This window comes from Esox lucius, chromosome 12, assembly GCF_011004845.1.
Source record: "Esox lucius isolate fEsoLuc1 chromosome 12, fEsoLuc1.pri, whole genome shotgun sequence".
Lineage (NCBI taxonomy): Eukaryota > Metazoa > Chordata > Actinopteri > Esociformes > Esocidae > Esox > Esox lucius.
The window spans coordinates 34,831,125-34,858,020 of record NC_047580.1 but is presented as its reverse complement, the minus strand read 5'-3'; the positions used below and the strand labels follow the sequence as shown (position 1 = coordinate 34,858,020).

Here is a 26,896-nt window from a genome sequence, read left to right as displayed (position 1 = left end):
GACAAGGCAACCTGCCAACAGACATAACAGAATTGTTTTTCAGTTTATTTGTTTTTCAGTTTATGTATTATATTTATTCCTCTTAACAGTGAACAATATCAATATTAAACAATCATTTTGAAAAGGGATGGTAGACGTTTTTGGAGGTATGTCTATATGAAACAACCCCACTCCAGAAACCATTCAGTCAACAGCATATTACTGTTATTACAGTGGTGCACATTAGTTTGCATACCCTGGCAGAAATTGTTACATCTTGGCATTGATTTTGAAAATATGACTGATCGTGTCTTTTATTTAAGGATAGTGATCATATGAAGACATTTATTATCATGTAGTTGTTTGGTTCCTTTTCAAATCATAATGAACAGAAATCATCCAAATGGCCCTGATCAAAAGTGTATATACCCTTGAATGTTTGGCCTTGTTACAGACACACAAGGTGACACACACAGGTGAAAATGGCAATTAAAGGTGAATTTCCCACACCTGTGGCTTTTTAAATAGCAATTAGTGTCTGTGTATAAATAATCACTGAGTTTGTTAGCTCTCACCTGGATGCACTGAGCAGGCCTGATACTGAGCCATTGGGAGAAGAAAAGAATGGTCAAAGGACCTGTGTAACAAGATATTAGAACTTTATAAAGTGATATAAAATGATATAAAAAAAATATCCAAAGCCTTGCAAATGCCAGTCAGGACTTCTATTAAAAAGTGGAAAATTCTGGGATCTCTTGATACCAAGCAAAGGTCAGGTGGACCAAGAAATATTTCTGCCAAAACTGCCAGAAGAATTGTTCGGGATACAAAGAAAAACCCACAGGTAACCTCAGGAGAAATACAGGCTGCTCTGGAAAAAGGAGCACAATACGACGATAATTGAACAAAAATGAGCTGCATGGTCGAGATGCCAGATAGAAGCCTTTACTGCACTAATGTTACAAAGAAGCCTGGTTACAATATACCTGACAACACCTTGACAAGCCTTACAGCTTCTGGCACACTGTAATTTGGAGTGACGAGACCAAAATAGAGATTTATGGTCACAACTATAGGCAATATGTTTGGAGAGGGGTCAACAAAGCCTATAGTCAACAGAATACCATCCCCACTGTGAAGCATGGTGGTGGTTCACTGATGTTTTGGGGGTGTGTGAGCTCTAAAGGCACAGGGAATCTTGTGAATATCGATAGCAAGATGATTTGCAGCATGTTATCAGAAAATACTGGCAGACAATTTTTTATTATTCTGCATGAAAGCTGTGCATGGTACTCTCTTGGACTTTCCAGCCCGAAAATGACTCTAAGCACAAGGCCAAGTTGACCCTCCAGTGGTTACAGCAGGAAAAGGTGAAGGTTCTGGAGTGACCATCACAGTCTCTGGACCTTAATATCATCGAGCCACTCTGGGGAGATCTCAAACGTGTATTCATGTAAGACGACCAAAGACTTTGCATGACCTGGAGGTATTTTGCCAAGACGAATGGGCAGCTATACCACCTGCAAGAATTTGGGGCCTCATAGACAACTATTACAAAATAATGCATGCTGTCATTGATGCTAAGGGGGTAATACACAGTATTAAGAACTAAGGGTATGCAGACTTTTGGACAGGGGTCAGTCCATTTTGTTCTTTGTTGCCATGTTTTGTTTTATGATTATGCCATTCTGTAATGACCTACAGTTGAATGTGAATCCCGTAAGAAATAAAAGACGTGTTTTGCCTGCTCACTCATGTTTTCTTTACAAATGGTAAATACTGTATATTATCAATGCTCTAAGGGTATGCAAACTTTTGAGCACAACTGTATATAGCAATAAGTAGATTAATAAACATATACTGTGATAATGGTATATTATAGTAAATGCACACGGAAATGGATGTAACTGAAACAATTAGAAACATCCTTCACAAAATATGTTTTATTTTTTCAGTGCCATCTAGATAATCCAGTATATTTATTCAGATGCAGTCCCATCTAGATAATCCAGTATATTTATTCAGATGCAGTGCCATCTAGATAATCCTGCATATTTATTCAGATGCAGTGCCATCCAGATAATCCAGTATATTTATTCAGATGCAGTGCCATCTAGATAATCCTGCATATTTATTCAGATGCAGTGCCATCCAGATAATCCAGTATATTTATTCAGATGCAGTGCCATCTAGATAATCCTGCATATTTATTCAGATGCAGTGCCATCTAGATAATCCTGCATATTTATTCAGATGTAGTGCCATCCAGATAATCCAGTATATTCATTCAGATACAGTGCCATCTAGATAATCCAGTATATTTATTCAGATGCAGTGCCATCAAGATAATCCAGTATATTTATTCAGATGCAGTGCCATCAAGATAATCCAGTATATTTATTCAGATGCAGTGCCATCTAGATAATCCTGTATATTTATTCAGATGCAGAGCCATTCAGAATTATTATGCCCACTTGGGGCAGCTTGTGAAAAAATAGCTTGACAGATAAAAAATGAGAAGTCTGACCTTTAGCTGAAATATATTTTTTAGAAGAAAAATTAATTCTTAATAAAAAATAAACATTGTTTCTCAAAGACATCTCACAATTACTGGTACTACTGAATTTATACTTTTATGGTAATTCCCTTTGCCAAGATAACAACACTCACTGTTCTCCTGTGATGTCTGATGAGGGGGAGATCAGATAACAAGGAATCTGGGACCATTCATTCATGCAGAAACTCTCTACATCCTTCGGAGTCCTTAGTCCTCGTGTGGACTCTCTGTCTCATCTCACTTTGAAGGATTCAGTGGTTTTAGGTCAAAGGACTATGATGACCATTGCCAAAGCTTGATTCTGTTTCCAGTGAGACAGTTTTCTGTGGATCTGGTTTAATGCTTTAGATTGTATTGCTTGAAGGTTCAATGACTGCAAAGTTTTAGCCTCCGGAAAAAAGCAGCACAATTCCGCTCAAAAATCAATTTTCTCGCAAAATCCGTCTGAGGTGTTTTTAGCCCAAAAGTAATAATTTTGTCTCATCTGACTATTAAACCCAGTTTTGGGAAATGTTCCAATGATGTTCAATATGGGTATTTTCATAGGAGTTGTTTTAATAACCAGAACCAAAGTCAACATACATGTATCTCATTTCATCTGTGTGTTGATAGATGAAGTCAACATACATGTATCTCATTTCATCTGTGTGTTGATAGATGAGGTCAACATCCATGTGTCTCATTTCATCTGTGTGTTGATAGATGAGGTCAACATCCATGTGTCTCATTTCATCTGTGTGTTGATAGATGAGGTCAACATCCATGTGTCTCATTTCATCTGTGTGTTGATAGATGAGGTCAACATCCATGTGTCTCATTTCATCTGTGTGTTGATAGATGAGGTCAACATCCATGTGTCTCATTTCATCTGTGTGTTGATAGATGAGGTCAACATCCATGTGTCTCATTTCATCTATGTGTTGATAGATGAGGTCAACATCCATGTGTCTCATTTCATCTGTGTGTTGATAGATGAGGTCAACATCCGTGTGTCTCATTTCATCTGTGTGTTGATAGATGAGGTCAACATCCGTGTGTCTCATTTCATCTGTGTGTTGATAGATGAGGTCAACATCCGTGTGTCTCATTTCATCTGTGTGTTGATAGATGAGGTCAACATCCGTGTGTCTCATTTCATCTGTGTGTTGATAGATGAGGTCAACATACATGTGTCTCATTTCATCTGTATGTTGATAGATGAAGTCAACATACATGTGTCTCATTTCATCTGTGTGTTGATAGATGAGGTCAACATCCGTGTGTCTCATTTCATCTGTGTGTTGATAGATGAGGTCAACATCCGTGTGTCTCATTGATAGATAATTAAGGGAGTTTGCCAGTTGTCCCCTCCTATTTATATTCGAATGAACCAAGAAGTTATGGATAAGAAATCAGAGTTCGTAATGACGTACTGCATATGATCTTTAAAACTAGAAATGAAGAAGAAACCTCTGTAAACTTTGGCTGATAAGATTTTGACGGGTGCCAATAATTGTGATACATTTTTGATAAAAATATTTAATTATTGATTATGACTACTTTCTGCTCTTACATTTGACCTCATTTTAAAGTTTGATCTCTATCATATTTTGACTGTAAGATCCAGCTAAAACTTTTATGCTTTTAACCAACCAAGCAAAAAAACTGAAACATTAAAACACATTCCTCTGCAGCAGTTGCAGTGGAACAAGACCTGTGTCTTAACCATTGTTCACAGTGCCAGTGAACTCATACACATTTATATATACACTCACCTAAAGGATTATTAGGAACAGCTGTTCAATTTCTCATGAATGCAATTATCTAATCAACCAATCACATGGCAGTTGCTTCAATGCATTTAGGGGTGTGGTCCTGGTCAAGACAATCTCCTGAACTCCAAACTGAATGTCAGAATGGGAAAGAAAGGTGATTTAAGCAATTTTTAGCAAGTTTGTTGGTGCCCGACGGGCCGGTCTGAGTATTTCACAATCTGCTCAGTTACTGGGATTTTCACGCAAAAACCATTTCTAGGGTTTACAAAGAATGGTGTGAAAAGGGAAAAACATCCAGTATGCGGCAGTCCTGTGGGCGAAAATGCCTTGTTGATGCTAGAGGTCAGAGGAGAATGGGCCGACTGATTCAAGCTGATAGAAGAGCAACTTTGACTGAAATAACCACTCGTTACAACCGAGGTATGCAGCAAAGCATTTGTGAAGCCACAACACGCACAACCTTGAGGCGGATGGGCTACAACAGCAGAAGACCCCACCGGGTACTACTCATCTCCACTACAAATAGGAAAAAGAGGCTACAATTTGCACAAGCTCACCAAAATTGGACAGTTGAAGACTGGAAGAATGTTGCCTGGTCTGATGAGTCTCGATTTCTGTTGAAACATTCAGATGGTAGAGTCAGAATTTGGCGTAAACAGAATGAGAACATGGATCCATCATGCCTTGTTACCACTGTGCAGGCTGGTGGTGGTGGTGTAATGGTGTGGGGGATGTTTTCTTGGCACACTTTAGGCCCCTTAGTGCCAATTGGGCATCGTTTAAATGCCACAGCCTACCTGAGCATTGTTTCTGACCATGTCCATCCCTTTATGACCACCATGTACCCATCCTCTGATGGCTACTTCCAGCAGGATAATGCACCATGTCACAAAGCTTGAATAATTTCAAATTGGTTTCTTGAACATGACAATGAGTTCACTGTACTGAAATGGACCCCACAGTCACCAGATCTCAACCCAATAGAGCATCTTTGGAATGTAGTGGAACGGAAGCTTCGTGCCCTGGATGTGCATCCCACAAATCTCCATCAACTGCAAGATGCTATCCTATCAATATGGGCCAACATTTCTAAAGAATGCTTTCAGCACCTTGTTGAATCAATGCCACGTAGAATTAAGGCAGTTCTGAAGGCGAAAGGGGGTCAAACACAGTATTAGTATGGTGTTCCTAATAATCCTTTAGGTGAGTGTAGATTGATTTATGTATGTGCCACCAATTCAGCTAGTACTGTATGATGGGGGTATATGATGGGGGTCAGCGACGCTGAACGCTGTGTTGCCGTGGTAACTAACAAGTCCGATCGACTGAATCACTGTTTAGAAAACAGTTTGTGCCACAGCCGTAGCCTACAGGGGCTTTGCTGCTAGATTTCTCCAAATGTCAGTTAGCAGCAACTGTGATGACTTGCTTTTGAAAAAAAGAATAAAAACAACTGATGGAATTTGATGACCTGTGTTTTGTACACACCCTCACAGCTCAAAATAGAGCTGGTGCAAATGTCTCAGTCCGGGTGAATTTCCTTACTCTGCATGTTCCTTTCCCAAAACAACAGTTGCACAACGTACGCACGTATAGTGTGTGTATGTGCATATGTGTATGTGTATGTGCGCTATATTGTGTGTCCAGTTGGATAGTTATATAAATAGCAGTGATAAATTACCTGCCTGAGAGGACAAGGCCCCTAGCACAGACTTGGGCCCGAAGAACTACTGGTGTTTCTGTTTGTCAGGTGTGCTTATCAGTTGTTTGAGACAGAGGGAAAAAGTGTAAACGTGCTTAAGGACCAGTTGTGAGACCAAACATTCAATGAGTTGTAAGGAATTGTGTTTGTTTGGGTGGTTGTGTGTGTATGTGTGTGAAAGTGTATTTTATTTAGTTGGGTGTGTATGTGTGTGCGTGTGTGTGTGTGCTGCAGAGCTGCATGCCAGATCTATTTAAAACCATCACTTGCCAGCTAAACACCCATTGCTTCTGTTACTGTGGCAACCATACCTTCATTTCGTAGCGTTGCCCTTAACAACATGTCAGCATGTTCATCTTCCAAAAGTGTACCTACCGGATTCCTCTCGGTTTAGTCCATGAATTGCAATAATGAAAACTTAGTTAAATAATCTAGAAATCATACACATTTAATAACCACTCTCTCAAAACAACGCCCATTTGCTCGTTGGCTCTGTATGGATGTAATGTTTTAATTTGATTGTCCAGATGTTGCCAAGACTCTGATGAGTGGCTGATTTAGACCAAATGGCGGACTTCCCCCTCAAAAACCCTCCCAAAATGAATGAACTGTAACTGTACAACACCTCTTCTCAACCGCAATGTACTACTGACCAGTAAGTGAACGCTAACGATTTCCGTTCGGGTGGAATTAGTGTGGAAGCTATGATTTATGTTCTGGGTGGAATTAGCCTGGAGGTCAACGTTTATCTTCTGCTAACGCTTAATTAACCTAGATGCTACTCTTAATGACCCGGGTTGAATTAGCCTGTATGCTAACATTTATGTTCTGCGTTGAAATGGTTTGTCTGTAGGGGCGTGTGGACAGAGGAGGAAGCGATCCTGTTACTTTGGTTCTGTTGACCTGGATCACTCAGTGGGGGTCTGTAGAAGGGGGAGGTCAAAGGGGTTAAGTGCAAGCCAATGTGAAATGGCTTGCCAGTTAGCGGTCGGCGCTGGTAGCATTTCAGTCAGTTACGTCACTCGCTCTGAGACCTTGAAGTTGTTCCCCTTGCAGAAGGCCACAGCTCTCGTGGGGAGTTGAAATTCATGCATTCTAGATATCAGTTGTCCCTGTGTTTAGACAAGTGATGGTCCTGGTTGATTTGTTGGACAGCAATAATTACACAACTTTTTACTTTCTGGATTGGTTTAGCCTGAATGCGAACATTTACTGTATGTTCTGTGTTGAATTAGCCTGGCTATTAACCTTTCTATTCCGGGCTGAATTAGCCTGGAGGCTAGTGCTTATGTTCTTAGTTCAAATAGCCTGAATGCTAACGTTAATGTTCTCTTGATTTAGTCCTGTGTTGTAAGTTGAGATGTTACCTAGATTCCTGCTGCTGACCAATAAAAGTTAATCTGCGTCTTATTGGCTGTGTAGATGAAGGGTTACTGTAGACATGTTCATATTTTGCACATTTATTTAAACTTATATATTTATTGAAAGTATTTATTTTTGTTAGCCTTTTAAGAAAATAACTGTAGCTTAACATTCCTATTGCCTATATCTGCTAGTTTCGAGACACAGATTTTGAATTTTACTCTATTTGTCACCAATAAGCTGGCTAAGCTTGTTGTTGAAACAATGCATCCCATAGTACTGGCTGCCAGTTCCTGATCTGTTGAAAACCCAAGACCCAAGATGCTTTTGCATGACTTTCCTTTTCAAAATTAATTAGTCCCAGATTATAGTCCTATAAAATATATTTTTTCCGTATCCTGCTCCAAAGGCTCCTCTATGCTCTTTCCAATGAGATCTCTGGAGACGATAAGAATCCCACATTTCTAATTGTCTACAGAAAATGTTTGACCATTGGAACACTTGTCGCATTCTACTTTCATGGTGTACAGAAAAGGGCTGTCTGACGAACACTCCACATTTACGCTGGCATGAGAAAGACAATATGGACCAACCTCCTTGCCTTGCCCACCCGTGGCAGGCTGAAAGGCCCCCAGAAATAGACATGCATACTCATACCATCTCTCACTCTCTCCCTCCCTCTCTCTCTCTCTGTCTCTATCTCTCCCTCCCTCTCTCTCTCTGTGGGCTCAGTAGAAGAATGGTTGCTGTGGGAACACGGTGAGTGCTTGCATGAAGAACTGTGTGGGCGAGAAGGGAAGAGAAGGGGGGAGGGAGGGAGAGGAAGAGGGGCAAGGTGGAGGGAGGGAGAGGACAGCGAGAGAAAGGAGAGGGGAGGGCAAAATGCAGAACGACAAGCACGGTACAGGGACACCGTATATGAGTGATTAAAATGGCTGATCAGGGGAAGAGATGAAAGGACTGAGCATGATTGATGTGTGAGAGTCGCTGAGGCTGAGGAGACAGAAACATGAGATATTTGTTTGTCTCACGACACGAGGATGCCTCTAATCTCATCCAACACGCTGATAAGTGCATTCACCCAGGGCTGCCAACTTGTGGAGTTCAACCCCAAAGGTTTTCATGTCCCTCCTTTACCACTCATCCCCCCGTGTTTATTTAATTCCCTTCATTCTTTGTTTAATGGTCATGTTCTCATGCTGTCCTTTTTTCTTGAATGATTCTTCTTTGGTTTCATCTTGCTCTCTCTCTCTCTCTCTCTCTCTCCCTCTCTCTCTCTCTATCTCTCTCTCCATCTCTCTTTCTCCCTCCCTCCTTCTCTCTCTTTTTATACTCTATCTCTCTCGCTCTCTCTCTCTCTCTCCCTCTCTCCTACCTAACTTGCTCCTGTCTTGTGTCCTGGCTGAGTTCTTTGTTCTTGTTCAATAACTTTGTGGTTTTGCATCTTTGTGGCTGGATGTGACAGTAACAGCTTCATAACAAAGTCTGAGGCACCTTGGAAAACAGATATAAGCCTCTCAAAAGCAAGAACAGGCTAAGAAGTCATCGTTGTGTAAAACACAGACAATTCTTATTGTTCCTGAATGGACTGAATTTAAATGGAATTGACACCCAGGTCCACTACCCTTGTAAGGAGACATTCTTTATATCATGAATAACACAATGATAATAATTATTATTATAAAAAAATATATATATATATTACTGATGCTATTTTCATTATAGACGAGTTAGCAGACATATTTTACACCAATAGATGGTCTTCTTGTTTCAACCCACTATTTTGGTTTTGCAGGAAGCCATGTCATTCGGTGACATCGGACCTGATGTTTGGGAATGTGAGGAGTGATGTGTATTCGGTCTGTTAGCTGTTAGGTCCCAGGTGTTTCTTATGCAATCTGGAACGCTAGGTTTCGCTGAGAGCTTTTCTGTGTAGCCTATGCAGGAGTGGCTGTTATGATATCACTGCTGTTTCATGGGATGATGTTCACTACTTCCCAAAATTACTTTCAATAATTCAGGAATGATTTTCTTGGCATAAACATGCAATGTGGGTCAGACATCCTCATACTTTTTCCTTCAGTGGGACACATCAAATCGAAAGAGCGTGTTTTACAACAAATGCATTTCAAGGTACTTAAAAAATAAGGTCAGAAAAGATCATAAAAAATCAAAACATGTAAGAATGAATGAATTAATTAATACGTTGAAATATTGCAAAAAGTCATTTGATGAGCACTGAATGGCTTGGTGTGGATGCAGAACCTAGGAGGAGGGCTTGTGGTGATCTTCAACTCTCCTAATATGCAGCAAAGGGGACACAATAATGTCAGATCAATGAGCTGAGCATCTATAGTTGGCAAGTATCAGTATATCATCTCTACACTTCACATAAAAGCTATTCCTACAGCTAATTGGCTGTAGCTTGTCCGCTTGCCATGTAGCCAATAAAAACTAAAAGATAAATCCTTCTTGAGGTTCCTTGATGTTCTCTTGAGGTTCCTTGAGGTTCTATGTCCTGGCGTATTTACATACGAAGCCAATATGCATGTCTCCTATTCCGTACCCTCTTACATAAGGCCTCAGACACTCCAAATAGCACATCATGGCTTTGTAATTTATACACACACGAAAACACACACAGATGGGCAAACATACACGCACGCACACACACACACACACACACACATAAACACACACTCACACAAGGATGACTAAAAGACTGTGCTAGTTTGAGGGAGATTATTCACATCTAGCTAGTGATTACATAACATGCGTCGCAGAAGCATATTGCCAAAGTGTGCTCCATATAGCTTAAAATGAGTTCATACTGTATTTCTATAGCAGCAGGTACCTCTTTACATAACATATTTCTCAAGTAGCAGATGAGGTTTAATTCATTAAAAAAAGTAAGTACACTGCTCCAAAAATGTAAGGGAACACACATATGTAAATCACATATCAGGTCTCGATGACCGAAATATCATAAAGATCAAAATCTTTACTTTACATTTTGTAATTTGTGGAGAACAAAATTACATAAAAATAGCAAATGGAAACCAAAATCACCAACCAACTGAAGGATGGATTCAAACTCACACCGAAAATCAAAGTAAACAATTGAAATCACAGGCTGTTCCAACTTGCATGAATTTCATCACGGAAATGCTCCTGATGAGATGGTGTCCTGGGGATCTCCTCCCAGACCTGGATCAGGGGATCAGTGAGCATTCTGTGGTGCTACTGAGGTGTATTGGATGCACCGATACATAACGTCCCAGAGGTTCTCATTTGGATTCAGCTCTGGGGAATGTGATGGCCAATCAATGGCATCAATGCCTTCATCATCCAGGAACTGCCTACACACTCTGGTCACATGAGGGTGGGCATTGTCTTGCACCAGGAGAAACCAGGATTTCATCCCGATACCTAACAGCAGTCAGAAAACCGTCGGCTAGCATGTGGAGGTCTGTGCAACCCTCCAAGGATATGCCTCCCCAGACCACTGACCCACCGCCAAACCGGTCACGCTGGATGGTGTTGCAGGCGGCATAACGTTCACCACGGCGTCTCCAGACTCTTTCACGTCTGTCACGTGTTCTCAGTGTGAACCTGCTCTCATCTGTGAAGATGCCAGTGGAGGACCTACCAATTCTGGTGTTCTCTGGCAAATGCCAATCGAGCTGCATGGTGCTGGGCTGTGAGCACAGGTCCCACTAGAGGATGTGGGGCCCTCATGCCACCCTCATGGAGTATGTTTCTGAAAGTTTGGTCAGAAACATACACATTTTGTAGGGCTCTGGCAGTGTTCCTCCAGTTCCTCCTCGCACAAAGGAGCAGATACTGGTCCTGCTTTTTTACTTATTTGGACAAATGGATATGTAATCCTAATTTCAACACTACTAACAGATAAAGGTAACCAAAATTCACAAACTACACAAAAAAATATTAGACTTTGCAATGATTTATTGATAAAAAAATCTAATGCTGTAAAATGTACCACTGCAGATTGTGATTTACAAGTTCAAAACTGTAGCCGAAATGTTTGTAACACAACTCGTGCGTGTGTATTTTACCTTGGCAAGTGTAATTAAGGAGTTGCATGATTCCAAATACCCAGTTAGATTCAAGCTTTTAAATATTTTTTACACGTTTGCTAAACTTTTTTACAGCTTCAATACTAATTACAAGTTTGTAAATCTTTTGTATGCCTACAAAACTTACATTGTTCTTTTACCTTTATAAAACCAATCACCCATGCTGGGACTGTAACAGGTCTGTTCTCTCTCCTCCCTGGGTTCCTATCAAAACAGTTTATAACTAGACTGTTGGCCAGACCATTTAGGTCAAATTGTACTGTAAATCATTGATGGCTGAATCACTGCCAAAGTTTCAGATAAAATCACCCAAGGGCTAAATGTCAGATTTAAGAGGATGCTAACAGTTAGAAGAAAGTAGATCCATGATTTTTGCCAAAAGAAAACCTTTCAGACCATTGGAAATGGAAAGGTTGGCCAGAGTAAAGGGGAGAGTACATTGAGATATAGTCCCTTCTAGTCATTAGGAACTCTTAAAGGGTCATTCATGTTCATTTATTCAATTCCTGTTTCACTGGGGTAAATATGAAGTGACACAACATCATCTATGGACACTGACAAGGTCAGAGAACAGACAAAAGAATGAGAAAAAAGGTTGTGGACCAACATAAAATAAGCAATGTTTATAAAAAGTATATAAAAACATAACCATCTAAAATATAATTTTAATAATTTTAAAACAACTGGAGCTGGTATTAACCTGCCTGGACCTACGTGTATTTTGCTCATTCACAATGAGGAAGATGGTTTGAGAGGTAGACAATTATCCAAAGATCACAGCTGAAGTTGGTTGAATCTTCAGGTCACCAAACCTCCAAAACTACAATTATACCCCATCACCAACAGGCAGTTGGGATGCCTTGCAAGAAATACCACACCAAAGATATGCAGAAAAAAACCCAACACCCTAATGTAAATGATGCTGGTGGATATGTGATACTCTGGGGCTGTGTTACTTCCAGAAGCCCGGGGATAACTGTTACATTGCATCATGGTTCAAGTACCTGAAGATTTTTGAAAATAAAAAAGACTTTCTTTACCATGACTCTAAACCTAGGTCTTAGTTGGAACTTCCTGCAGGACAAAGATGAAAAGATTCCTTTCACATCCACAATATTTTAAACCTGTGGGGGGAAATGAAGGACCACAGACTGAAGGACAACAAGGACCACAGACTAAAGGATCAAACATTATAGGACAACTCTCAGTACTGATACATATAGTTAAAATATCCACACTTCAGATATGTAAAGTTCACATATATTTACATACAGTATGTATAGTTTAGATATCTTCAGTACAAATATATTTTTGTATAGACATCTATAGGTGAGCTATTTTAGTTATCTATAGTTAGAGATCTATAGTGCAGGTACAGCCCTCAAACTTAACTCTGGACTACAAAGCCAGTTTTTTTATTTCAACCCTCTAGTCAGGGACTGATTTAGACTTGGGACACCAGGTTAGTATCAGAATGAGGTAGAACAGGGACATGGTCACAACTTTTTCATAATGAGGTAGAACTGGGACATGGGCACAACTTTTTCATAATGAGGTAGAACTGGGACATTGTCACACATGTTTTATAATGAGGTAGAACAGGGACATGGCCACAACTTTTTCTTGATGAGGTATAACAGGGACATGGTCACAACTTTCTCATGATGAGGTAGAACGGACATGGTCACAACTTTCTCATGATGAGGTATAACAGGGACATGGTCACAACTTTCTCATGCTGAGATAGAACATGGACATGGTCAAAACTTTCTCATGCTGAGACAGAACAGGGACATGGTCACAACTTTCTCATGATGAGGTATAACAGGGACATGGTCACAACTTTCTCATGCTGAGGTATAACAGGGACATGGTCACAACTTTCTCATGCTGAGATAGAACATGGACAGGGTCAAAACTTTCTCATGCTGAGATAGAACAGGGACATGGTCACAACTTTCTCATGATGAGGTAGAACAAGGACATGGTCAAAACTTTCTCAGAAAATGTTCTATCCTATCGGACCGTATCACTGTGCCTTCTCCCAATCTATTACCCAAGCAAAAATGCTATGGACAGCATTTAGCATGCTTATCACTGTGCTGGGGATTGAACTCCCAACTCCCAATCAAGACAGATGCTGTACATGCCCACCGGTTGAGCAACAGGGTTCCTTATATATCAAGCTGTTTCACACTATGAAGACACATTGAGCCATTTCAGCTCGTGGCAGTTTTTCCACTCTATCCTTCCTATAGACGTTTAGCACATTAGGGCAGGTCTGCTCTTCATCCTTCTACCCACCTGCTTAGTCTCTGTGGACTGTATGCTAGTTAGGGTACTGATGCTAACTGCTAACGGTTGCAAATACTGCTCTCTGCTGTGGCTGCTAACGCTGCCTCCTTTGTGCTACGGCTGTTAACGCTGCCTCCTCTGTGCTACGGCTGCTAACGCTGCCTCCTCTGTGCTACGGCTGCTAACGCTGCCTCCTCTGTGCTACGGCTGCTAACGCTGCCTCCTCTGTGCTACGGCTGCTAACGCTGCCTCCTCTGTGCTATTGCTGCTAACGTGGTTGGTTTATGTGTGCCTTTCTGTCTGTCATCTGCTCTTTTCCGTTTCTTTCTTGACTTTATTTTTTTTCTCTATCTCTCTCCTACCCCCTCTCTCTTTCTCTCTCTGTCAGGTCACCGTCTTACTCCACCTGTTGTGCTACTTCTCGTTCCAATCCTACCACCGTCACCACCGTCACCACCACTACTACTGCTTCTAGTACGTCCACCTCCTCCTTCCTCCACAGCAGCCTGACGGCTAACAGCCACGCCAGCTCCACCCACCACCAGTACTGTTGCCCGGCCAGGCTGCTCCTGCCCAAGCCACCTTGCGCCCTCCCCCCATCCAGGCACTCCGACCAGGCAAGGTAAGGGCCTGAGTATGCCCCCCCCCCACCCCCACCCCCCACCACCACCACCCAGGCTAGTGTAGACCCACAGACCTCCACCCCTTGTCCTCCATCCTCCCTCTATGATTGGGGATGCTCTCCTGAAGTTTTTCCAGGTTTTCCAGAAATCCTGGTTGGAGAGTTCCCGTCTGACTGTGGACATGATTCTCCGACTGGGATTTCTGAAGAACGGGAAGGTTTTGGGAGTTTTCCGTAAATTCTGCCTCGCTTCAGTGGCGGCCCCTTGCTAGTGTTAGATCCCCAATTACCCCACCCACCCACACCCCACCCACTCCACCTTTCACCCACCCACCCTCTCTCTCTCTCTTTCTCTGACGCCCCTGTGACATCTGGGGCCGTATTTCAACCCCTCACTCCTTTAACCTCCGTCAACCTCCCTCATTGTGTTGTTGGTCCAGTACACAACCTTTCTGAGGCACGTTGGCGACGGGGGATCCACGCGTGTGCCAGTCAGATGCCTAGTCCACAGGTCAGAGCCCTTATCCCCATCCCGCTGCCCTTCAGCAAAAAACCTCTCCACATCTTTTCCAAGAAGTCCTATAAAATATAGACAAATATATATGTAAAAAGTCAAGTGACCCGATTTAAATTGAGCGCTATTGATACTTATGGTAATAATCCGTCTACACCAGTTTAAGGATATACGTATAGAATATATAAGATCAGGATATATAATATCGGTTGTAGACGTTTACTGGATCGATACGTGACATACACACCTTATAAATGCTCCGTACATGGTCAATTATAAACCCTTAATAAAATGTGTTACTCTAACTAGTCTATAGCATTAGCACTGACTAGACACTGATTAGACACTGATTAGATTTTAGTCTCAGACGGTTTCCTGACTCCTCTTAATAAACAGCATGACAGTGGAGAGTACAAGCAGTCCCTGTCTATACATGGAATTAGCGATCGTCTGATTGTCTTACTATAATAACCTCTACAGGTAAATCCCAAATTAAACACAGAGTTGCAGAGTACATCCAAAGCAGGTGCTTCCATGCAGGTGTGGAATAAACATCCCTTTATGCTTTGGATTGTGTATCAACATTCTGCACAGGACAGTTATTTTAGGCAGAAAAAGAAGAGATCTCAGTGGCTTTGAAAGGGATAATTGTTGCTGCCCGTTTGGCAGGAGCTTCAGTGATGAGGACAGATCAATTCGTGAGTCTCTCACGATATGCCATCATGGCTGTCTTAGTCAACAGATCTCAGCACAGTTTAACACATAGGATTCTGGAAAGGCGCCAGAGACCACGTTTTCTAACGCCATAATACAGCTAAACAACAAATGATGGGGGAACGGTGTTTTGTCCCGCCTGTGCTAATTACACCAAGGTTCATTTCGGTTGTGGTGGCCTGTTTCCCAACAACAAAAACAACACAAAAGATACATGACAGTAAGCCTCTCTGTGGTGGCTGGGGCCTTACGAGATGAACTCGCCTTAAAATGGCACCAGGATGACCTCGTTAGTTGCAAACTAGTCTCGGACTCATTTTATTTGATTATTTCTGTGCGTTGAATCCCCAGAGAGGCGTTATTCAAGGTTAACTGAAGGCACAGTTAAATAACACCCAGTGCTTACGCGTTCTCCCCCTCCTTCCCTGCTGACACTGCTGGTTCTCCTAAACTGTGTCTCCTCCCACACACACACACACACACACACACACACAAACTCTGTTTTGAATACCATGGTTGAGATTCACATTCTCTTTTTGGTGTTACATTCCATTAGCGCAACTAGTACATCTAACACAACCAGCACATCTAACACAACCACTACATCTAACACAACTAGCACATCTAACACAACTAGCACATCTAACACAACCAGCACATCTAACACAACTAGCACATCTAACACAACCAGCACATCTAACACAACTAGCACATCTAACACAATCAGCACATCTAACACAACTAGCACATCTAACACAACCAGCAAATCTAACACAACTAGCACATCTAACACAACCAGCACATCTAACACAACCAGCACATCTAACACAATCAGCACATCTAACACAACTAGCACATCTAACACAACCAGCACATCTAACACAACCAGCACATCTAACACAACTAGCACATCTAACACAACCACTACATCTAACACAACCACCACATCTAACACAACTAGCACATCTAACACAACCACTACATCTAACACAACTAGCACATCTAACACAACCAGCACATCTAACACAACCAGCACATCTAACACAACCACTACATCTAACACCACTAGCACATCTAACACAACCAGCACATCTAACACAACCACTACATCTAACACAACTAGCACATCTAACACAACCAGCACATCTAACACAACAAGCACATTTAACACAACCAGCACATCTAACACAACCAGCACATCTAGCACAACTAGCACATCTAACACAACCAGCACATCGAACACAACCAGCACATCTAACACAACCCGCACATCTAACACAACCAGCACATCTAACACAACCCGCACATCGAACACAACCAGCACATCTAACACAACCAGCACATCGAACACAACCAGCACATCTAACACAACCCGCACATCTAACACAACCAGCACATCGAACACAACCAGCACATCTAACACAACCCGCACATCGAACACAACCAGCACATCTAACACAACCAGCACATCTAACACAACCAGCCCCACTGATAATGAGAGGCCTGCACTTGTTGTGAAATGCATCAGAGAAGTGTTCTGACTAGGGTCACTCAAGGCAAGTGTTATGCAACACTGTCGTGTGGTTACTGAGAAGTTAAACTCTTTCTACGGTCTTGTGAGATCTGATTATCTGCTGCATTTCATTACCTGAAATGGTCCTACATCTTTGGCCAGGAGACCCCCTCACCAATCCCCTTCACGGATGTAAATCAATCTCTGACACCCCCTGCCCTGACCGGCCACCCCCTTCTCTCAACCCCACCCTAATCCTCTCCATGTCGCCCCTCTCTTATTTCCTCCTCCCTTCTCCATGTCCATTTTCTATCCATCCCAACCCCCCCCTGAAGTAATTTAAGTATCACTAAGATGTTTGGAAACCTTTGACATTCCATTTCAGGTATATTTTAAGGCAAGGAGGTGTATGGTATTTAATCTAAAAACGTTTAATCTAAGATAATGGATCAGGTTTGCAGTAGATGTTCCTGCTGTAGCTTTAGTGGGGTAGTCCTAGCAGTAGTGTGTTCCATGCTGCAGGCCTGACACCAAGTGGGAAGCTACTGTAATAACACTTTGGAAATAGAGGTTGTCCCAATAGCTTCTATTAAATCTCTATTCCCTTCCTTCCCTCTCACACTTTTCTGTGTTCCCATTGCTGTGTTTTTGTCTGCCTGTCTATCTGCCTGTCTGTTTGCTTATCTGCCTGTTCGTCTGTCTGTCTGCATGCTACCCCTGGTCTTTCTCTCTCAACTTCTATGTCTGTCTGTCTTTCTGTGTCTTATTCTCTCTATTCTACTATGGCCTGTCTGTCTCTCTCAGAGAGGAGGAAGATGATGACATCGCCCATCAGTTCTGTTGCCCCGCCTCAGAGTGCAGTAGCCCCTCCTCTAGGTAACCAGCAGATCACGTGACACTCCTTCCCATTATAGACCTTTGACCTTCAAACAACCTTGTGGAGAAGACACTGAGGACGACAACTTAACAAAACTTGACAGTTGGGTGTTTGAAAAATAAACTTTTACATTGCTCAAACCGGTCTGGATACGAGACAAGAGCTCAGCTTTACTTGACTGTAGTCTGGGACTAAGAACCTAGTCTGGTCTGGACTGGTCTGGTCTGGACCAGCTCTGTGCTGAATCCTACCAACCAACATGACTGTACTGTACTGTAACAATCTACCCTGTCCTTTGCACTAACTTACTTGCATGTCACCCAAACGCAACTCACGCTCCGCTCTCCGAACTGATTGACAGAAGCAACAGTGATTGGTTGAATTCTCAGAATCTGACCTTTGAACTTTAGCCTGGGAAGTGTTACCTATGACCCAGGCAGTGTGCATAGAGGACTGATCTGCAGTGCCTGCCGGGTCAAATCGTGAGAGACGGGGGTGAAAATGAAGAAGGAGCGCTGCACTGTCTTGCAGTGTATACCAAGTACTCCATACTGCCCCCTGGTGTCTGAATGATCTGTCTCTCTCTCTCTCTCTCTCTCTCTCTCTCTTAATATCACTCCTTTTCCTCCTTTATCTCCTTGTGAATCCTCTTTTCTTTCCACCTTCAGTGAGAGAATACATGCTGTGTGCCATTATATTCTACAACGCTATATTATATTTTAAAAACAAAAACTACAACTAATCTTCCTGATTCAGTGCCAAGAAAAGCTCTTAGTTTGCGACTCTTTAAACCTTTTTAAATATTGTAATGTTTTGTGAACAGAAGAGTTATGCTTTATGAGCAAAAATAAATATTGGAAGAAGAATATCAACTTAAATTCAAACATATTTTCGTTAGAGTTCCCTTTTCTCATAAGAGAATACTGAACGGTATGGTCCTCTGTTTGTTGCGCTGCAGCATCGACAAATTATAAACCTTACGTCCGTCCCAAACCCAGCAAGACTCTTAGTAAGTCAACTCATATTGAGTGTGAACAGTATGTTATGGCCGGCAGAAGCCGTGGGAGGGGCTAGAGCTTGTCAACACAGTAAACACCACGTCAGGTTACTGTGGTTTCACACTGGTCCTCAGCCAAGCCATACGTCCATATTGATAAATAAACAACCAGCATTCTTGTTCTCGGCACTTCCTTCCCATCATCCTCTAGGCTGAGACAGCTCACCATTCGGCCGGTCTTAGTCCAGCTGGCCCTTAATTGGCTCTTTAGAGCAGCTTTCAAGTAAAATGGTAGAATCATCCACGGTTGTTGTCACCACGACGTTAACAACAAGACGTTTGTGTGTCAAGGCGTCTCGCTCCCCCTGTTTTCCACTGATATCACACAACACAGACTCTGCACTACAGCCTCAGGGCCAGGTGAACTCTCCAAACCTCCAGCTGTGCCGTTACAGGGAGACATCACTAGCTAAACCTCCAGCTGTGCCCGTTACAGGGGGACATCACTAGCTAAACCTCCGGCTGTGCCCGTTACAGGGGGACATCACTAGCTAAACCTCCAGCTGTGCCCGTTACAGGGAGACATCACTAGCTAAACCTCCAGCTGTGCCCGTTACAGGGAGACGTCACTAGCTAAACCTCCGGCTTTGCCGTTACAGGGAGACATCACTAGCTAAACCTCCGGCTGTGCCCGTTACAGGTGGACATCACTAGCTAAACCTCTGGCTGTGCCCGTTACAGGGAGACATCACTAGCTAAACCTCCAGCTGTGCCCGTTACAGGGGGACGTCACTAGCTAAACCTCCAGCTGTGCCCGTTACAGGGGGGACGTCACTAGCTAAACCTCCGGCTGTGCCCGTTACAGGTGGACATCACTAGCTAAACCTCCAGCTGTGCCCGTTACAGGGAGACGTCACTAGCTAAACCTCCAGCTGTGCCCGTTACAGGGGGACGTCACTAGCTAAACCTCCGGCTGTGCCCGTTACAGGTGGACATCACTAGCTAAACCTCCGGCTGTGCCCGTTACAGGGGAGACGTCACTAGCTAAACCTCCAGCTGTGCCCGTTACAGGTGGACATCACTAGCTAAACCTCCGGCTGTGCCCGTTACAGGGAGACATCACTAGCTAAACCTCCGGCTGTGCCCGTTACAGGGAGACGTCACTAGCTAAACCTCCAGCTGTGCCCGTTACAGGGAGACGTCACTAGCTAAACCTCCGGCTGTGCCCGTTACAGGGGGGACGTCACTAGCTAAACCTCCGGCTGTGCCCGTTACAGGGAGACGTCACTAGCTAAACCTCCGGCTGTGCCCGTTACAGGGGGGACGTCACTAGCTAAGCATTCAGGTCGCCTGATTCCCTAGAGGGACACTAGCTGGGTTAGCTTACCATAGTTGGCGAAATAAAGCACGCTCTATGCTGGTTTCCCAAATGGCACCCTGTTCCCCAAACTGTACAGTTCACTACTTTGGAACGCAGCCCTATGGGTCCTGGTCCAAAGTAGTGCGCTATAGAGGGCAGATGGTGCGATTTTGGATGCTGGCCAGGAGATCTCTATCTTCCGGTCACCCCCTTTGGTTCTTCAGTAGGGTCGTTGCGTTGGAATGCAGTAGTAGTTAGTCGCCCAGTCAATTAATAAGTCTGTTGTCATTTTCTTGTCTTGTACTGTCATGATGGATCAGTACCCAGGATGTGGACCATATTCATCGTTTTGTACTCGGATCAGTCCCCGGGGTGTGGATGTCTTGCAGGCGCTACGGACAGATGTTACGTGTTTTCGGGGGGGGGGGGGGGGGGGGTCATGAAATTCTACTAACTTTTGGAAATTCTGAGGTTTCACAGAAATACTGTCTGGAGAATTCTAGATCGTTGTAAAAGTCACCAGAATTTGGTTTCCGTGCGGGGTGTTCCCCAGCTAAGCTGCCATGCACACTTTTGTCCAGTAAGACAGACGCCGCATTGTGTTTGTCAAACCGAAACGGATTCGTTTTCATCATGTTCATGAATGGTGGACAGTTGCTGATTCCAGAAAGGGATTGTGATTGTGAAACAATTGCCTGACTACCAGCTTAGTTGGGCAGTGACGTTAACGTGTGGAACACCAAAACAATAAGAAGAACCGACCTCTGTCATGTCAACATGTTGTCCTGTAGAAAGTCATTCATGTATAGCAACACAGAGGCTGAAGGCTCGCGCTAGCGCGATTAAAGACACAGCACCCTGTTCAGATATTTTATTTCAAGTATTTATTTATTCATGATTATAATGTATAAATTAACCAGAGTAATAGTTTTTATCTGCTGCATGTTTTTAGATTTGTTTAATTAATTAAGATATTATAATTTGATTACAATAATTAACTTGTTATTATTCACTCCCACATCAAGACTATCCTCATCTTTTTAATTAATAGTTATTTGAGTAACTATGCAGTAGTTGTAACTCATTTTTGGTATGGCTATCTTTTCCACAACAGTCTGTTTCTTCCCACACAGTTTGGATCAACGCACAGTAATTTGGTTGATAACTGGAGCTTTACCGTACTGTTTGACAGAGGTAGTATTGGGCCTCAGTGGGCTCATCTGTGCCCTGACCCGGCTGGCACTGACCCGGCTGGTCCTGAACTGGCTGGTCCTGACCCGGCTGGCACTGACCCGGCTGGTCCTGAACTGGCTGGTCCTGACCTGGCTGGCACTGACCCGGCTGGCACTGATCCGGTGGGTTCTGACCCTGCTGGTCTACACCCGGCTGGTCCTGACCCGGCTGGCACTGACCCGGCTGGTCCTGAACTGGCTGGGCCTGACCTGGCTGGCACTGACCCGGCTGGCACTGATCCGGTGGGTTCTGACCCTGCTGGTCTACACCCGGCTGGTCCTGACCCGGCTGGGACTGACCCGGCTGGTACTGATCTGGCTGGTCCTGACCCAGCTGGCTGTTCAGAACACAAGGGGCTGAGGCATCTGTTCTGGAGCCGGGCAACAGTAGTCAGTGTTTGTGTTGAAGCCTCGTGCCATGCTGGGATTATATTCTGAACCCCTAACCTTCACCAAGTTCCAAGTGCCAAATCCAAACTGTCAGATGGAAGAGACGGACGTGTTTTACAATCTACTGTCGTTATTTGGGAGGAAATGTGAATTGTTCTGACACAGCCATGGTTTGGGTCAGTACCCTCATTACACAACACATCCTAACCGAGAGGAATTACATGACGGGAGCCATGAAACTGTTTCTCCCTCCCCCCTGCCTGCCTCCCTCCCTCTCTATCTGTTTCTCCTTCCCTCCTTCCTTGCCTCCCTCACTCCCTCCCTCCCTCACTCCCTCACTCCTCTATATATTTCCCGGTCCCTCTCTTTCTCTCTGTCATTCTCTCATCCTGTAAATATTATTTAATTATTCAATCTCTGCTAAACGTTATTCTTATGTAAAAAATTATTTAAAAAAAGATTGAAATGAATAATACATAATATATAAAAGATATGAAGTATTTAATCAACTGAAGCAATGGGAATGTAATTGATGGCAATGATGGCAATGATTATGACTACGATTGAACTCGCTGATGTTAGATGGTGATGATGATGTTGCTGATGATAATGATGTTGCTGATGATGATGAAGATTAAAACTCCTATGATTCTACTCAACCTGTTTAACTGTATGAGAATCTCCTGGTCGGTCCTAGCATCTTACAACTGGACACATCCAGTGATCACCCTAACCGCCACTGACATGCGTGTACATAACTGACTTTGTCTGTGACTGTGTGTGAGAGTGTGTATGTGTGTGACTGTGTGTGTGTGTGTGACTCAGGGTGAGAGTGTGTGTGTATGTGACCTTATGTGTGTGTGTGTGTGTTCGAATTACTCCAGGCTGCTCAGTATGAAGACAAGGTCAAGGGAAGGGAAGGATAATTTGATTAAAGCCTTAGTGGAAAGGACTAAGAACAGATAGGTGGAGTGTATGTGTTAGGAAAGAAGAGTGTGTTAGGAGAGTGTCAGAACAGAGAGAGTGTCAGGAGAGAGGGGTTTGTCAAGAGAGCAATTTTGTCAGGAGCGAGGACTTTGTCAGGAGAGAGTGTGCCAGGTGAGAGAGAGTGTGTGAGGAGAGATAGTGTGTCAGGAGAAACTGTCAGGAGGAAGGGTTCATCAGAAGAGTGTGTCAGGAGAAAGAGTCAGGAGAGTGTGTCAGTAGAAAGAGTCATGAGAGTGTGTTTTAGAAAGAACAGAGACTCCAGACAAACATTGACAGACTTGGCTGGTTATTGCTCCTCTGAACACATCTGTAATTAGTTCTATTTGTTTGTCCTATCTACTGTATCTAGATCTATTTACTGTATTGTTTGTACAGTTTAACTGGGTTATCTATTCCTGTTTTTTTAGAGTAACAGCATTCAGCCACACATAAGCCAGCTGCACAGTCAAGGCTCGAGACAGGACTGTGGTGGACAGCTAGGCACTAGAAAAGAGTGCATTAGACCTGGCAGCCTGGACTGTCGGAATCCAAGACCAGTTTGACACTGTGCCATAAACCAAGGAGAGGAGCCTATTCCTGAGAAGGACCGGGCTGAGGGCAGGAGCCTATCCCCTACTGGGGCCATGGCAGAGGGGAGGAGCCTATCCCCTACTGGGGCCATGGCTGAGGGGAGGAGCCTATCCCCTACTGGGGCCATGGTTGAGGGGAGGGGCCTATCCCCTACTGGGGCCATGACTGAGGGGAGGGGCCTATCCCCTACTGGGGCCATGGCTGAGGGGAGGGTCCTATCTCCTACTGAGGCCATGTCTGAGGGGAGGGGACCAGATGGATGCTTGCAGCATCTTTTGTATAAAGACATCTGGCCTCTACTGGCTGTAATGGACTGGCTGTGGTTTCCACAGGTAGGCATGGAAATCACAGCTGTGGCATTAACCACAGTTAGAGTATGTTACAATGTGTGGGTACTAGAGCTATGCCTTGTCTTTACGTCACTCTCTAAATGGCAAACATGCCTCACCTTTATCACAACATGTATAGACCCAGAGAGATCATGTGTGAGACAGAGAAAAGCAAGGCATGAGAAGAGGTGGGGAGAGGGCAAAGGGGAGCGAAAGGTGAGAAAGACTGATAGATGGATGGGGTGAGAGAGATTGGATCAGGGAGAGGTAAAGAGAGAGAGAGATAAGTAATCTGCTGACGGTCTCTCTCTGTCATTGTTCAATTCTGTCAATTCATGTTATACACCAAGGACACGCCCACAGCAGCTCTGGGTTTGGCCCCCTGAAGGTCTCTAAGGAACCTGGTAATATCTGACACATCCCATAGAGAAAGCGTCACTACGCAGAAGCTGGTTGTCTTTGTATTGTGGCAGTTTTTATTTTAAATAGCTGCCAACGTTTCTTAATTATGTGTTTGGTAATGCAAAAATATGACAGTTTTTCAGCAGTCTGACGCAACATTACCTGGTTATGACCTAGTTGATAATATTTTCTCCTGATGTATTGGACAAGACTAATTAGCCAGCATGGTCTTTGTCTACTCTTTTAAGATTAAGCCCTAAACATCTGGTGAAAATCAGATGCAATGTCTTCAGTAATTTTCCCGACATATCAATCTTCTTCATTGGCAAATGAAGATTTGGGTATTCATCATTTTGTGCACAATCCATTCTTGATTTCAGTTAATCGCCTAATCAGAATAGCGAAACTGGTCATCTTTAGGAGAGTTACCGGAATTTGGCAACACTAGTGTCAGATATGATCTGTGCCTTGAGGGGAGAATAACTGCGGTTTATAATATATATATACAGTACATATATATATATATGTGGGTGTGTGTGTGTTGGTGTGTGTGTGTGTTAGTGTGTGTGTTGGTGTGTGTGTGTGTGTGTCTGTGTGTGTTAACAGATAATGAAGCACAAACCATACAGATCAGCTGCAGCGACGCATGACTTCAAGACGGCAGATGCACGCTTGTGTGTGTGTGTGTGTGTGTGTGCATTAGTGTGAGTATGTGATGGTGTGTGTGTATGTGTGTGATTCTGTGAGTGCAAAAAAGAGTGAAGGGGCAAACACAGCATGCTCTCTCTCTCTCACTCTCTCTCTCTCACACACACACACTCACACACTTAAAGAGGGTTTGTCTAGAATGCAGTCATGCAGCTCCTGCGAGACTTCACTTAAAGAGAGAGAGAGAGCAAGTGAGAAGCAGAGAAAGAGAGAAGGGAATGTAGAGAGAGAAAGAGAGAGAGAGGCTGGGGCAGAGGTAGAGAGAGAGAGACAAAGAGGCTAAGGTGGAGTTAGATAGAGGATAGAGAGGCTGAGGCAGAGAGAGAGAGAGAAAGAGAGGCTGAGTCGGAGGTAGAGAGAGAGGTGGAGGTAGAGAGAGAGAGAGAGAGAGAGACGGGGAGATAAAGAGGGGGTTTGGTTGGTTGCATTGGTGCACATCTTCTCCAGCCGTATTCATCTGATTGGGACTCATCACTGTCTACACAGCGGTAAGGACCATATTGCATCAGCTGATGTTGCACATTGCTACGCTCTGAAGGGTGACCAGGAATGATGGTGACTTCCTCAGCATCACCACCCCTGACTGACCCTCAATTACTCTGTGTGGGACCGTAGTTAAACACCTATGAGTTTGTAGTGTCTGTGCACTGCTGCACTTTGTACAGTACGGGACAGGATAGCTAGCAATATGAAGTGCAGTGCAGGACAGGAGTGCTAGTTATGTGAAGTGCAGTGCAGGACAGGATTGCTAGCTATATGAAGTGCAGTGCAAGACAGGGTTGCTAGTTATATGAAGTGCAGTACAGAACAGGATTGCTAGCTATATGAAGTACAGTGCTGGACAGGATTGCTAGCTATATGAAGTGCAGTGCAGGACAGGATTGCTAGCTATATGAAATGCAGTGCAGTTCAGGACAGGATTGCTAGCTATATGAAGAGCAGGACAGGATTGCTAGCTATATGAAGTGCAGTACAGGACAGTGTTGCTATCTATATGAAGTGCAGTACAGGACAGGGTTGCTAGCTATATGAAGAGCAGTACGGGACAGGGTTGCTAGCTATCTGAAGAGCAGTACGGGACAGGGTAGCTAGCCACTGTATTTGAAGAGCAGTACCGGACCGGATAGGTAACTGGTGAATCTGAGCCAGTATGTGGTAGCTAGCTCTATGAAGTAGGCTACAGGAAAGGACTGGACAAAGAAGTTTGCTGTATTTGACAAGCCTCTCACCTTCTCCTTTCCTTCACTAGAATGTTATTTATGTCAGTCTTTTATTAACCCTTCCTGTTTGTTCAGCTTGGGCGTTTTCTGTTCTGTAATTTGCTTGTTCATTAGGTGCTGTGTTGCAAAGTCAGTCAGTGGGTTAACATCTTAAAACTCAAGGCTTCACGTAGTCATGTGTAGCCTGTATTTAGCTTTATGTAGATATATGATATCTTAAAAACACATGGCTTTACGTAGTCGTGTGTAGCCTGTATTTAGCTTTATGTAGATGTAAGATATCTTAAAATACATGTGAGTCCACTAGGGCTGGGGGGAAGTGAAGTGTGAGATGCTCAAGTGAACTCAATCTCAATAATTCAGCACATTGGGATACAGGAGTAATGTGTTGTGGTGGTAGGGAGATTAAGCCACAGAGCAGAAGACAATGTACTGTCAATCAACTGCTGCTGATTCAGAAAAACACTGGGACTCTATTCAGCCTTTATGCAGCCTTTGTGTAGCCTTTTTCTAGTCTTTTTCTAGTCTTTATGTATCTTGATGCAGAGTGGCAGATGTGATTACATACTTCTAGTACTATTACTCTTACTCTTACTACTACTACTACAGCTACTACTACTACAACTACTACTACTACTACAGATACTACTACTACTACTACTACTACTACTACTACTACACCCACTTCTACAGCTACTACTACAACTACTACTAC

At 43.4% G+C, this 26,896-nt stretch overlaps 1 long non-coding RNA gene across 5 annotated transcripts in view; it reads left to right on the top strand.

Annotated features, from left to right (window-relative positions):
* The window catches only part of LOC106024573, an 81,799-nt gene that overhangs the window by 9,770 nt on the left and 45,133 nt on the right, over positions 1-26,896 (top strand). Inside the window, exon 1 of one of the 5 annotated variants that reach the window (XR_004576628.1) lies at positions 25,371-25,449. The exons of the other annotated variants lie outside the window; for them this stretch is intronic. This is a non-coding gene — a long non-coding RNA (IQ motif and SEC7 domain-containing protein 2). Of the gene's footprint in view, positions 1-25,370; positions 25,450-26,896 lie in introns of those variants that run through there. 5 annotated transcript variants of the gene reach the window in all.